Genomic DNA, 12,834 nt, shown 5'->3' on the forward strand with positions numbered 1-12,834 from the left:
TCCAGAACGGGTTTAAAGGTCTTTCCCAGAGACCCGGAGCTCATTTCTTCCTTCTGTCTCCAAAGTGCCAAGGCAGCAATTCGGATTTCAAATGCCCCGAGCAGGGCACAGCCTCGTTCTTCACGCACAGAATGAATCTGTTCTGAACCGACCCCTGGCCTGCAGGATGGATGTCTTAGTGCCCTGATGTCTCCTGGTGGCCCGGCCCAGCCCGGCCGGCACTCAGGGGCTGGAGAGCTCCTCGCTTGCCTGTTTGCTGAATGCTGAGGGTGGCTGTGGGCCTTGAGGTCACGGAGGTCACCTGCAGGCTCAGTCCTAGGCCTCTCCTATTTATTGAGTGCTTTTTGCAGCACCAAAAACACCAGGTCATTTGTCCGAGGTCCTGCTGCAGGAAAGGGCAGAGCTGAGATCTGTTCCCAGGTCTCTCTGACTTCAAGTCTGTGGCCTTGACCTGTCCCGCTCCCGCGTGAGTCCCTGGGCTCGGCCACCTCAGGGGTAGTGAGTCCCCCAGCCCCCAGGTCTTGTGGGGGCCTTGCAGGATTTTGGCAGGACAGAGTTGGAAACGAAAGGAAATGGTGTCCTGGGGCTGAAGTTCCCGACCCCTCAACCCCCAGCCCTTCTGTAGAGGTGGAGGGCGGGCATTGGGGCTTGTGGTGGTGGCCAGGCCCATGGTACCTGTGAACCGAGGGAGGAGGGGGAAGACTAAAGAGGGAAGGGATCAACATCCACAGGGCTCAGCTCTGCAATCTCTGTTAGACAGCCGCCAGTCGCCAGCCGCCAGCGCTAAGGCCACAGGGCCCAGCCCCACCAGCCTGGAGCAGCGTCCTCAAGGCCCCGAGGTGACCCACAGTGTGATCCAGACGGGCCACACACAGGTGGGCTTCACAGAGGAAGGAACAGAGGACAGGTGGGAGCACAGCGAGACCCCCGGGAGCCTTCCACTGCGCTCACACTGCAGGGAGGGGTCGCCCTGGTCCCGACCGCCCATCTCTCTCCCCCTTTATGAGCAACCAGTCACCCCAAACCCAGCAGCTTAAAGCAGCCATCAACATCTCTGTCCCTGCCGGCTTCTCTGGGTCAGGAACTCGGGAAGTGCCCAGCTCAGGGTGTCTCCTGGGCTGTGGTCTCTGAGGGCTGACCTGGCTGCAGGGTCTGTGCCCAGATCTGCTGGCTGTGGCAGGAGGCTCAGAGCTACCCTCCCTGGGGCCTTGCCACATGGCAGGGGCCTCCCTAGAGCAAGGTGTGCAGGAGAGAGCACGCTGAGCTGCCACGTTTCTTTATGGACTGGCCTCAGCGGTCACAGCCATCTCCATGGGGGCCCACTGGTTACTCAGGTCAGTCTCTTCGGTATTCAGATGGACCATGAGGACCTGGAGATTACCGGGGCCATCTTGGAGGCTGGCTGCTGTGCCACCTCCCTGGGTGGTGCTAGCCTCGACAAGCCCCAGAATTTCCAGGAAGCACGTACGCAGACTTGGAAGCTGACCTTCCAGCAGATTCCAGGATGCTCTTGGAGGAAGCCCGCCAGCAGGGATGGTCTGCTGTGCATGTTGTGGAGCACGGCTGACGCTGACCTCCTGAGGAAGGGACCTGGGTCGCAAGGATTATCTGTGTCCCCAAACCATGGACGCTACCAACACATAAGACCGAGCCCTCCCTGGCACTGCTCAGCCATCCTCATGGCTTCTGGAGAGGTTACCCCAAGAACTGCCAAAAATGTGCCCTTCGGCCAATCCCTAGATGCTGCCAGTTAGGTGGCCCATACTTGGCAGGAACCGGCCATGCCAGTGACATCCATGCAGGGGCCTGGGCCCCACTCAGAAGTTAGTGTGGAAGTTGAAGGAGCCCAGGGAGGCTGTGAATGCCCTGCCCGGTCCTGGGGCTGTGCAGGCCTCGTGTAATTGGAATGCCAGGCAGCACCTGCAGACAATTTTATCACACTCTGTATAATGTGTAAATACCATTAAGTTAGACAGATTTTTCTCATTAATTCTCAGTCCCAGTGACAGACCAGGAATTAACACAATTGATTTTCCAGTCCCCACTCATTATCAATCATCCCCCAGAACTTAGTCACATTTCATCTGTTCCACCTGGGCCCCAGCATCTATTTGGAAGCCTCAACATATATTAAACTAATAAAGAGCAACGGGCACTGCCATGTCAGCCCCGGAAACTGGTGGGGACGAGCAAAGACACAAATTCTGGGAAGGAAGTTGCTTCTGGAGCTTCTGGAGGGGCAGAAAGGACAGAGCCGGGGTGGTATGGCCCTGCTCCCCAGAATGTGGCACTGGCCCACGGGTGTCAGGCAAGGGTGTTGGTGACTCTATCAGTTGTGAACTGCTGCGTGACAAACCGCCCCAAGACTTAATGGCTTAGAACAGCAATGGTTTATTAGCTCATGGTCCTGCGGGTGGATATAACAGGCTGGGCTCACTCACATGGTGGCAGCCAACTGGTGGCTGGGGTGGCCGGAGGTCCCAACCCAGCCTCACAACGGTGATGCTTGGTGCTGGCCATCGACTGGGTGGTCTAGGCCTCAGCTGGGTGACTCACCTCCACTCCATGGCTTCTTGTCCTTCAGGAGGATGGAGCAGACTCCATCACATAGCAGACTCAGGGAGTCCCAAGAGGGCAAGGACAGAAGCTGAAGGCCTCCCGAGGCAGAGGCCCGAGCTGGGAAGCCACACACGCTGCTTTTCACCATATCCTACTGGTCAAAGTGAGTCAATCCAGATTCAAGCGGTGGGGCAGGAGACTCCGCCTCTGGATAAGAGCAGACCAAAGCCCCACCCCAGGGAAGGAAGGCCTGTTCCAAACAGGGCACCATGGTAACCACACTGCGGTCAGGCTCTGGGGCCTGGGCCTCCGACAATGGAAGTTTCTTTCTGCTGGGCCAAGGGACAGAAGGGAAGATCTGTGTCTGATTCTCAATCCTGCCTCAGTCTGTCTTCCTTGCCTCTGGAATGCTTCCGGATCATCTCACCCCCAAAGCTGAGTAGTAAGTTTTCAGAAATTGCTGTACAGGGGATTAAACCCAGGGGATGCCACTGAGCTACATCCCCAGCATTTCTTATTTTATATTTCAAGATGGGGGTCTTGCTAAATTGTGGAGGCTGACCTCAAACTTGTGATCCTCCTTCCTCAGCCTCCTGAATAGCTGAGATTACAGGCGTGCACCCAGTTAATTTTAACATTAGTGACAGTATGCACATTTACAAAAGCAAATCTTACACAAACAAGGGCATGTTGTGTAGAACACACTCATTCCAAGTCGAAGGAGCTGGCCATTGTGGATTATCCACTGCCTTCACAGACCACGCCAGCCCCTCCTAACAGAGTTTGTTCCATCTCAATGATGTCTGAGCAGTACCACAACCTCTATTCCGCAGAGGGCTTTTTGGGTAAGTTTTCCATTAAGGTGTCACATACATTCAGCAGAGTACAGAGATTTTAAGTGAACTCTTTTAAGTTCAATGAACACTCACAAGTGAACACACCTGTTTCAGCAGTGCCCACAAGCCCCTTCCTGTGCCCCCAACAAGGGTGAGGGCTGTGCTGACCTCTGACACTGTGAGTGGTTCCGCAGTGTTGTGCATGTTTCAGGAACATTCTTTAAGGACACAGGCCATGATTACTCCTGCAGGGCTTCAGATCAGGAGCCCCACGTTGAGGTCCCCCCTAGGTCCACGTGTCCACCTTAGGCCTAAGTCCTGTGCTCCACAGAGCATCTCTTACCACACCAGACGGGGGCATCAAGCAGGGTGGGCAGGTGGAAGGAAGAGTGGGGAAGGAAGACAGGGCCACCAGAGGTCAGCCAGCTTTTGGGGGCTTCTGGCCAGTTTCCTTCCATTCTCCCCTAGATGATGTTCTTCGTCTAACCCCCGTCACTTGGGGGTGATAGGTAAATTTGGGGGTGCCACGTTCATGCAAAGACAGGATTGCTGGTGGGGTGGGGTGAGGCCGTGGGGGGGCTTTGGGAGATGCAGAACAGACCCTTCTTCAGTGCTTCCTGGAATAAAGTGTGTGGGACCCAGGGCCTGGGGGCCTGGCCACAAGGCTACCCTCCTACCTCTCAGCTCTGCATTTGGTAACTCCATGCTCCCATCTAGAAATATGACTGATCATAATAATCCTCTTACAGAAATCATTTAAGGTGAATTCTAATGTGCTTCATGATGTGATTTTTCAGAAGCTCTGCTATGACTATTAAGAAGGAAGGTGTTACCAAGAGCATCTCTGCCTGAGGGGCACCTCCCAGGCAACTAGCTCCCCAGTACCTGTCAGGTGAAGGGGGTGGCAGAACAGGGTCTCCCCACCTCCACTCAATGACGAGGCTCTCTCCTCTTTCACCAAATTCCAGGTGGAGCCAGATGCAGTGGCGCACACCTGTAATCCCAGCGGCTTGGGAGGCTGAGGCAGGAAGATTGCGAATTCAAAGCAGCCTCAGCAACTTAGTGAGGTCCTGAGCAACTTGGAGAGACCCTGTCTCTAAATAAAATATAAAAATGGCTGGGGGTGCGGCTCAGTGGTTAAGTGCCCCTGGGTTCAGTCCCCCAGGTGGACCAGGCAATCAGGCCCTCAGCTCTGCGTAGGAGGAGGGCGACTGAGAGCTGGGTGTGAGGTGAGGGTGCGGAGAGACAGCAGGGGTGAGGGAGAGAGTGAGAGGCTGGGGCCTCCACTTCTGCCCTGCTGAGATGTGCACAGCAGTGCCTGTGGGGACAGAGACGGCACCACCTGAGCTTCCTGGCTCTCCATCACGGGCCAGAAAGGCTGGCTCATTCCTGGCCAGCACAGGGGTGAAACCAGTAGTGAGTGGAGCCAGGTCCCTCTGGGAACATCCCCCTAAATTCCTAATCCTCCAGTCCCCTAGGTCCTCCATCCAGGGCAGCAGCCCCTGGGCTGGATGCTCTTGGCTTCCTGTGCAGCATTCGTCTCAGGCCTTGATCCTCCCTTCTCCATGGTGACAAGCAGATTTTTCTCCCGCCTCTGTGAGAACCTCCTCAGCTATGAGCCAGTATTTTAGCGAGGACCTCTGGGAAATATAACGCCTCCATTCAAAGGCTGACTGATGGTGGCATGCGAAGCACCGAGGCAGGCTGACGCAGAGCTATTCGGGGCCAGGAAGCCTCTGAGCTCCCATTAAATCACAGCCATGGCTGACCTGCTGCAAGAGGAGGGACTGTCCTTCCCAGGAAAAGTTTTCACTGCCAACCAGCAAGCTGCTGTCAGGCACTCAGTGTGCTTAGCAAGTGAATGGATGGATGGATGCATGAGGCCCAAAGGAGAAAGAACAAAAGACCTAGATGTCCCTAGCCCTGCCCTCTAATCCTGCAAACGCTGGGGCTCTGGGCAGCAGGACCGAGGCCCCAGCATCCCTTCCCTTACACCAGCTTTGGGACCAGTCCAGGTGATGGACCCAAAGGCACCTCATCCAAGAACGAGTCCTCAGCATCCACAGCCCTGGGTCAACGAGGCAGCTTCTCCCGGGGCTGAGCCAGGAGCACCCGGGTCAGGGAAGGATCCTCCCTGCACCCACTCTGCCCAGACCCCAAGTCCTGCGGAAGTGCATGCGTCCGGAAACAATCACAGATTCTGTCTCCCTTTTTTGTCTCCCCTCTTGTGCATAAGTACCTATTAGGGACAAAGGGAGAGGAACGGAGTGGAGGACAATAACATCTGTTTTTACAACAAGACGGTGACAATGCGGATCTGGGGGCGGAGCGTGCATCGGCCCAGATGCAGCCCTGCAGCTGCAGAAGCAACTGGCACGAGATCATTTCTCAGGGAGATTAGCTCCAGTCGGCAGCTCCTCGCCCGGGAGCCATGGGAGGCAGCTCCAGCCTCCTCTTGGTTTTCATCTATGGCAGGCCGGGCCCTGCCTTCAGGAGGAACCTGGGCACCAGGCGTCCTCTAGACTCAGTTGGGCCTTCTTGAGGGAACCCACTGAGCACAATGGAAGGAGCCCTGGACTAGGGGTCAAAGACCTAGTTCCCAAGTCCAGCTCAGCCACCAGCTGTGACTTTGGGCTGCTGTACCCATCTTGGGACATCAACAGCAAGGTGCTTAACTGGCTGCAGGCACCTGGGTTTCCTTGTCTATAAAATGGGAGCATCATAACTCAGCCGTGGCATTGCCCTGAGTCCCAAATGTGACAACCCGCCTATGGGATCCTAAGTCAGGTCAGATGGCAGAGGAACTGCCAGCGAGGTTGGTGGCCCTGCAGCGTATGTTTCGGTAAGTGGCTTCATCGGAGGCTGCTGTTGCCTGAAGCTGACCGACTCCAGATCCCAGTGGGCCGAGAGGTCCCGCGGCGGAACTGCACAAAGCCGACAGAGCCACTACCCTTCTCCAGCAGAGGCCGCACCTGGGACGAGGCCCTACCCTGCCCCGTCTCCACCCCATCAACCCCCATGCCTCCCCTCCCCCTGCCAACCAGGGACGTGCAGAAACCAAAAGGCTTTTGAGGAACAGGCGCTGCAGCCAGAGCCAGAGCGGTCCGCACCTCGTGGGCCCAGGAGGCCCTGAGAGAAGGGCTCGGCGACCCCAAGTGTGCACTGGTGTGCACCAGATCCCAGTTCGGTGACTCTCCCTGCGACTGGTCAGGCGGCCTTGACGGGCGCCTGCCACTCCCACCCAGCAGGCAGCGGCTCTCCTCCCAGCTCTGCAGCCTGGCTGGGGGTGCACTCACCTTCGCTCTTCACCCCCACTGCGCTGCTCCTCCTTGGGAAAGGAATGGCTATCTCAGGGGCGCGACCAGGCCCCATCAGGGTGCTGCCCTGCCACCCAGGCAGCTCGGGCCCACAGCCCCAGTGTGCTCCTCTCCTGCAACTGCGCTGGGAACTGCTGACCTGGTTGTTGAGATGGTCTTACAAGGCATCACTCACTGCACCAGGCGCCGTTCATCCTCAGCGCCTACCGAATACCCCTGCTGGGGGTGAGGGGCACCCACGCGTCCGTACCTGCACACCATACGTGCACGCCCATGCACAGGCAGAGAGAGCTCCAGCAAAATGGTCTTCTGGCATTCTCCGGACGGTCTTACCTCGCTGAACTCTGACTGCGACCCAGGGAGATGTCGCCCAGAACCTAGGGGTCCAGAAGCCCCTTGCAGGTCAGGTCATGCAGGACCGTGTGCAGGACCTGCCCCTCATCCAGCGCCCCTCAGCGCCCGCTCCACAGCCCAGGGCTGTGACACACGCAGGTGAGAAACCACCCTGACGACGCTGACCCCAAACCTCTCCGGTCACCCCACGGGCATTCCCACCGCAACAAAACCAGGCTCGACTCTTGAAAGAAGGCTCCAAGTGAGTGGTCCTGGGTTTCTTCACAGACCGGAGCTGGTGCCAGAGCACAGCCCTGCAGGGCACCACCACAGGGACTGTCTCCCCACACGCACAGCACTCAGTGCCCTGAGTCTGCTATAACAAAATACCACAAAGCAGGCCACTTGCAGCAACAGAAGTTTCTTTCTCGCAGCTCTGGGGGTGAGGAAGGCCAGGACGGAGCAGATTTGGAGTCTGGCAAAGGTCACTTTCTGGTTGGTAGATGGCACCTTCTACCTGTGTCCCTGTGTGCAGTAGGGGGCAAGGCAACTTGCTGGGATCTTTGTATACGTACAATCTCGTTCATGAGGGCTCTGCTCTCAGGACCCCATCACCTTCCAAAGTCACCACCTTCTGATGCCACACATGATTTTGGGGGACACAAGATTCCGACCCCAGCAGCTTCACAGTGAGTAGTTGTTTCTCTTCTGTCTCCCTTACTATCTTCTGACCTCTGCAAGGGCAGGACTTGGTCTTGTTCATGTTGTTTGTTGTTGGGTGTTTATTTATTCACTTATTATTTGGTGGTGCTGGGGCCCCGCCCTTTTAATTTTTCATTTTGAGACAGGGTCTCAGTAGGCTGCCCAGTTTGGCCTGAAACTTGCGATCCTCTTGCCCCAGGCTGCCGAGGAGCCGGGTCTGCAGCTGCGCACCATCCCACTGGCTGCTTTTAGTTTTTAACCTAGTGTCTGGTACTGGAAAAGCACGTGGTCGTGCCAGGGTCCTCTGAGGTTATAGAAAAGCAGCCACATCCTAACGCATTCATCAACGAGGAAGGGGGACTCGCTTTCTAAGTGCCTACTAGGTACTCGGCCCGGCTGAGTGCCCTGTGAACACCATTTCATTCAAACCTCAAAAAGGCCCTGTGCACGGAGAAGAGGAGCTGGGTGCTCCCAGCGGCTCCTCGGTTCGCCTGACGGCATCGCAGGCCTGGGACAGGAGCACAGACTCCGCACCACGCTCACGGCTCTTCCTCAGTCGGGCTCCATGAGCAGGGGCGTCCATCTGCGCTCCGTGGTGACGCTTTCCTGAGGACAGGGCTCAGGCCCCATTCACCAACACCCTGCCCTGGGCCCAGCGGAGGGTCTGGGGCCCAACACTTGCTGGATACTCTGCGATGGGTCTTGCGGCCGCCCACAGATGGCGCCAGGGAGGGAGTAGAGGCCAAAGACCCTGAGAAGACCCCAGTCCTACGGGGAACCGAGGAGGGCCTGCACACCGGGCGTGGAGAAACCAGTCTCTCCTGCCCTCCTCCTCCCACAGCCTGACACGGGGTGGCACCAGGATGACCTGGGCGTGGGCTCTCTCCACGAGCTTGGTGTGAGTCCTCCCGGGATGGCGTGGGCTCTTGGTTAAGGCTCTGCGCCCCGCAGCCCTGCTCCTGCCATTCCCAGCGACACCTGCAGTTCACTGGAGACAAGCTCCCCCTGCTCCACGGGAAGCCTTCCCTGGCCTGTCCCTCAGGGTCATTCGTCTTGATTAGGCACTGGCAGCCTAGCCGATTACCCCGCCACCCCCTGCAGTTTCTCAGCAGGAGGCGGCAGGCTCTGGCGCTCTAGGAGGCTTGACCTTGACCATGGAACCTGGCAGGCCTGCCGACACTCCAGTCCTCTGGCTGGTAGGGGTCCCCCACTGGCTCTCTCAGGCAGCAGTCTGAAAAGGCAGGGGTGGGGGACAGCTCTGCACCAGCACTTCAGTGACCAGGGCAACAATCTCTCCTGCCACCTCTTTCCAGAAACCCTGATGCCTGCTGTCACCTCTTCCTGGAAGCCTTCCTGACCGGCCCTGTGCTGCAGCCCCTGCTGCCCTCGATGCACTGCAGAGGCTGGGGTTACGTACTGCTGACACACGTCCACCTCCTCACAATTCCTCCCAGGGGCCCGGCTGCGTTCCCGGGAGGCAGAGGCTGGGGAGTTTCTAGGCTCAGCCGCTCCCGCCTGTGGCACTCAGGTTCAGTGGCTGGGGGAGGCCTGGCAGAGAAGAGGAAACCAGAGCTGGGGGATGGGGATGGGAGCAGACTTCCCGAGAACACCTTTCCTGTCACTGCAGGCGGGTCTCCGTTGTACAGGGAAGCACAGAGTGTGACAAGAAATCTGACCCCACCAGTCAGCAGGTTAGATCAGCAGGCTTAATTATCACCCCCACAGAGGCGGACTCCAGGGGGTCCAGGGCACAGGGCAGAGCTGCGGGAACCTTATCGTGAAGACCAGCGCACAGCAGGCCAGTGCCAAGGCGAGCGGCACCCGCAGGCTCCTGGCTCGTCCTCTCCCCACCTGCCCGCCTTCCCCACAGGGTCTCAGCCTCTCTGCGTTCCACCTAGAATGCTGCCAGCCAGGCGGCAGCTGGCCCACCCGGATGGGAGCCACCTCACGGCACTGGCACACGGGCCACCCCAGGGCCTTACGTACTGGGCAACTCCAGGAGCCCCTGCCTAGGCGCCTTTGGAACTGATGGCCACACTGGGCTCCGATCCTTCTAAAGCCCCCACCCCAGGCACTGGCCACCATCAGCCTCTCTTCCCCTTCATCGCCACCTCCCACGCCAAGGCAGACCAGCGGGCAGTGCCCCGTGCACAGGGCGCTGTAGGGCATACAAAGGCGGAGACAGGCACAGAACTGCACTGAAATGGACCGAGGTTTGCATCATGGTCCTACCACTTAACCAGCTGGGTGACCCTGGACACATTTAATAATCTCTCTGAACCTCAACTTCCTGTTTTATGAAAAAGAGGCCTTAATACCCCATCCACGGGCCTTGTGAGCATCAGGCCAACTGTCTAAGCTGGAGCGCGGAGCCTAGCACACAGCAAGCATGCGACACGTGCTCCCCCAGTCACTCATCCAACGCTTGATTGCTCAGAGGCCTCCCTGTGCCAGGAACATGAGCTGAACCTTAGAAGACCTTAGAGCTATTGTCAGATTCCCTCCACCGCCAAGCCCAAGGGGCCCGCCGCCCTCCCTGCTGGGGTTCAGCCAGCTGACGCCAGGTCTGCCAGACCCACGCTGTCCATGCGGCCACTCGTCAGCTTGGCCATCAACAACCACCTACCAGACGGCCTGCTCAGCTGCACCCAGCACAGCGCCTTCTGAGATGGGGTGGTAGGTGAAACGGTCCTGCGCTGCTCCTCCCCACTGCTGGCAAGCCATGCAGAGCGCGTGCACCCTTGCAGTCCCGTTGACCCAGGTAAACCATGTGTGGCCCTGAAGCGGGGAGGTGAGGAGCAGGGACGAGGCAGCGGTGCAGGATTGTGGGCTCGGAGGTGCCCCTGGGGGCCACAGAGCCCTGCCCCTCTGGAGGCACTCACTCAATGTCAGTGGAGGACCCAGACAACTTCCTGTTCTCCTCCCCCACCCAGCCTGGTGGGAGCACGTGACTGAGACCCCCACCATCCCTCCAGAGTGCCTGCATCTCGAGGTGGGTTTGTGCCTTATAATTACAGCCTTCCCCACACTCAGCCCCTGCTGCCAGGGCCTCAGGCAGGGACCAACAGGGTTTGCACCACTGTTTAGCCACCTGGCTTATCTCACCACAGGAGGGCTGTCCCAATTTGAAGAAGTGCAAATCACAAATGTCAACCGGCTGAGACCCAAGTGCTGGTTCTTGCCAGAGGCACTACTTTTACACCAGCCCGCGCAGTCTGGAGCCAGTAATGAAAGAGGCTGAGAGTCCATTAGCAGCAGAGCGGCCCACGGGCTCGAAGGAGAGGAGCCGTCACCCACCTCTCTTCAAGGGCTTTCGGGGGTGAGATGCACTGTGTGCGCATGTGTTCGTACGTGTGCCTATATAATCTTAAAAAAAACAAGAAAGGTTGACCAACACCCGCTATGCCTGTTAAAATGTGGGGGGGGGGGGTGCAGGTGGACAGCACTGTGCCACTTAGAAGAAATGTCCACATGTTTCTTGCACTCTGTCCTCCCAACCCCTGGGGACAGGTCTAAGAAGTGATCCCATAGAACAACTGTATCGCAGAACTGGAAAACCCTTAAAGGTCTTCTCACCCACTCCTCTCTGATGTGACTCTTCACTTCCACGTTCTGGACAAGGAGTCATCCTTTCGCTTGAATGCTCCTAGTTACAGGGAACTCACCACCCCCTGAGATGTTCTGACCGTCCCCCTTGCTGATTCCATTAATGGCTAGAAAGTCCTTCCTGAACAAAGAGATTAAACTTGGGGTCATAATAGCTTCCCCTATTAGTCCTGTTTTTTTCCTTGAAGTCACACACACAAAGCTCGATGCCTCTTCCCCAAGATAGCCCTCTTGCAGGTCTCCCACGCTGACATGGTTTCATGTGACCCTGCCCATCTGCCAACTGCTTTCTGGACAAGATCCAGTTTGATAACAACATCTTAGAAACGTGACCCCCAAACTGAGAAATGCCAAATCCCTGCTGCAGCTGTTACCAGTGCAAAATCACAGGTAGACACGCACCTGGGTGCACACGGAAGGGAAGCTCCTCTGGCTGCTCTTCGCCCACCTGCATTTCACATCGCGTTGCCCAAGGCCTCCTCAGGTCCCAAGATATACACGGCGTGTACTCCATCCATCGCCATGTTGACTCTACTTGGGAAAAAGAATGGAAGAAGATGCCCAGGACCTTTCCCCAGCCCACCCTGTGTGAAATGGCCAGCACGGCGTGCACAGGACTTGCACCTTCCTGTTCTGGATGCCCATCCTGTTCATTCCACCTCGATCCCATCAACCTCCACAAAGGTCATTACTGACTGAGCCTGGGGCCGGGTTCCAGGTGCAGGTTTTGGCTTGAATAGGGAGTGACAGAACAGTTAGGAAGACAGAATGGGATGTATTCACAACCCCCCAGAAGAGGTCTGCACTGAGCTTCCAAGGTCCTCCAAGTGGGATTTTGAGCAAAGGTCCAGGAAAGAGCCGGGAAGGAGAGTTGGGCTTTGACAGGGGAGGTGAGTGGGGACATCATGGAAAGAAGGGTAGTTTCCTGAGACAGGGCAGAATGGGAATGGGGTGGCAAGGACCAGTGCCCCATAGGCCCACAGCCCTCGTCAGCAGGGGGGGTGTTCCAAACCCTTCGAGAGCACCATGGCTGAACCCCAGCATCAGGTCACAGAGAGCCAACCTTGTAGATGATGAACAAAAGGAGCAGGAACTTCTGGCCCCACAGAGGCCCAAGTCCTGGGTGATATTAGAGGGATAGGAGGGGGACCCAAAGAGTGACTGAGATTGAATTTCCAACTACCCAACGAGGGATCAGAATAAATCTAACCCCAGGAAATAAAGGCATGTGATGCTATATTCAGAGGCATTCATAAAATTGATACCCACATCTGCAGTCACACCATGAACTGCCCCTTCTCAATGTTGCACGGTGATTTGGGGAACCCAAGGATATTGCTTTGTATTTATTCATGCTCAATTTTTTCCTCTGATCCATCAAAGCAGCCTCCTGATTTATGAGCATCCTAATTGTCAGTCATTTTATAAGCTCTTCCTCCAAGGTTCATGAAACCTGCAATTTGAGCTGTCTCATTCCAGTC

Source organism: Sciurus carolinensis, chromosome 1 (assembly GCF_902686445.1).
Source record: "Sciurus carolinensis chromosome 1, mSciCar1.2, whole genome shotgun sequence".
In the NCBI taxonomy this organism is placed as follows: Eukaryota; Metazoa; Chordata; class Mammalia; order Rodentia; family Sciuridae; genus Sciurus; species Sciurus carolinensis.